At 53.2% G+C, this 2280-nt stretch overlaps 1 pseudogene; it reads left to right on the plus strand.

Moving 5' to 3' along the window:
- Positions 1-1387: 1387 nt before the first annotated feature.
- LOC146756649 (class I histocompatibility antigen, F10 alpha chain-like) lies at positions 1388-2072 on the plus strand (annotated as a pseudogene).
- The last annotated feature ends 208 nt before the right edge of the window (positions 2073-2280 follow it).

Genomic DNA, 2280 nt, shown 5'->3' on the forward strand with positions numbered 1-2280 from the left:
CAGTGCTGTAATCTATGGGAATAGCTCTTTTAGTATGTTAGTACTGCTCACTCATGATGTTATTAGCCTATTAATTAGCTTTTCTTAATTTGCAAAGACAAAACCTGGAAAGGAATCCCAGGCAAAGGGATGACCCTGTATGGTAGAATGGATACGTCTCTTACACCCAACTAATTGGGATTTTAAAAATATGACCATGCATCACTTGAGACAAAAGTGCATACTAATAGAACTAAATTTGATAGTTTATTCTGTTTTCCAGGCAGCTGTTCCACTTGGGCTCTGTATCACGCACTGGCCATGCGGATATGGTGTACAACTGGTAGAAATCCTTCAGACCCTGAATGCAGGAGAGAATCTGTGATGGGTGAGAGAGGAAAGGTGCACTTTGAAGCAGGGAAGGCCCTGCTGGCACCGCCTGTCGCAACCACCACCAACACGGTTTGCTGTTTCTCAAGGGTCAATAAGTAATAATGCCCCTAGTGATACTCCAGCACATTTGTCCTCTAAAACTGGTTCTATCTGACATGCAACTTCATAAAGTTCAATTATCAATTATTAGCTCAAAGGCATGGTTATGAGCATCCTAAAAGCATTTGTTGCACAATAGTTAGTGGCCATTAAAAATCAATATATCAGAGTATATGAAAGTTGAAGACTTTTCCTAACTAGTGACATGTGAACACAATGGGACCCTCATGGATTTATTTCCAGGTTGCAGAAACTTAGGTTGCAGAGCAAACGTGTTTGTTCTTTTTAGTAGGTTTAACAGTAATGTTGTTATGCTGTGTTTGACTTGTCTCTTTTTTCACATCTAGAGTATTGTCAATCGAGGCCTTGATTGAGTTATAATGGTTATGTTATTAATATAAGTAGTGTTGTTATTCTATAGGCAGTAGCTTGCTAATTAATAAAAAAGGGGGGGTCGCCGCGCTCCGACCCCGCAGAGCTCCACTCCATGCGGTACTTTGAAATAGGGATGACGGATTCCGGCCCCGAGCAGCCCTGGTTCTTTGAAGTGGGGTACGTGGATGGCGAAATCTTCGTGCACTACAACAGCTCTGGTTGGAGCTACGTGCCCTGCACCGAGTGGATGAAGGCACCTGGAGCTGTGGATCCCGAGTACTGGGACAGGAACACCCAGAGAGCACTGAGCAATGAGCAGAATAGCCGCGTGAGCCTGGTCAATGCGGCACGGCGCCACAACCAGAGCGGCGGTGAGCACAGCTGGCACCGCGGCTCCATGCTGTGGGATGGGGCTCCATGGTGCATTGCTGCCCGCACCCCCCAGGGCTGGTCCTGCCCGGCGGCACCATCCCGCGGCTGCCCGTCACAGCCCCACCGAGCTCGACCCTGGGGGACCCCAACCCCATCCCCAGTACAGTGGGTCCCCTGGAGCTGGAGGGGCCCATCAACCCCTGCCTGGCTGTGTTTCAGGGTCTCACACATGGCAGCGGATGTTGGGCTGTGACATCCTCGAGGACGGCACCACCCGGGGCTATCATCAGTATGGCTATGATGGGAGAGACTTCATTGCCTTCGACAAAGACACGATGATGTTTACTGCAGCGGTTCCAGAGGCAGTTCCTACCAAGAGAGCGTGGGAGGAACCTGGTTATGCTGAGAGACGGAAACATTACCTGGAGCAAACCTGTGTGCAGTGGCTGCAGAGACATGTAGAGAACGGGAAGGCAGAGCTGGGGAGGACAGGTGAGGGGGGGCCTGCGGTGTGAGACTGCAGGTGGGGCGGGGGCTCAGCGTGGGGAGCTCAGCCCGGCCCTCACTGCCGCCCACCTTCAGAGCAACCCGAGGTGTGAGTGTGGGGGAAGAAGGCCGACGGGATCCTGACCTTGTCCTGCCACGCTCACGGCTTCTACCCACAGCCTATCGCCGTCAGTTGGATGAAGGACAGCATGGTGCTGGGCCAGGACACCCACTCGGGGGGCATCGTGCCCAACAGCTACGGCACCTACCACACCTTGGTCACCATCGACGCGGTGCCTGGGGACGGGGACAAGTACCAGTGCTGCGTGGAGCATGCCAGCCTGCCCCAACCCAGCCTCTACTCATAGGGTGAGTGAGGGGATGTGGGGCTGGGGGGCTCTGGGCTGCCCCTTCCCCTGCTGACTGCTCTGCCTTCCCCCAGAGCGGTCACAGTCCAGCCTGGTGCCCAACGTGGTGGGGGTGGTTGTCGCCGTTGTGGCCATTGCCATCATGGCTGGCGTTGGATTCATCATCTACAGACGCCATGCAGGTAAAAGTGGAGGGGTGTAGGAGGAC

Source organism: Coturnix japonica, chromosome 26 (genome assembly GCF_054131305.1).
Source record: "Coturnix japonica strain WE chromosome 26, WE-NBRP24, whole genome shotgun sequence".
In the NCBI taxonomy this organism is placed as follows: domain Eukaryota; kingdom Metazoa; phylum Chordata; class Aves; order Galliformes; family Phasianidae; genus Coturnix; species Coturnix japonica.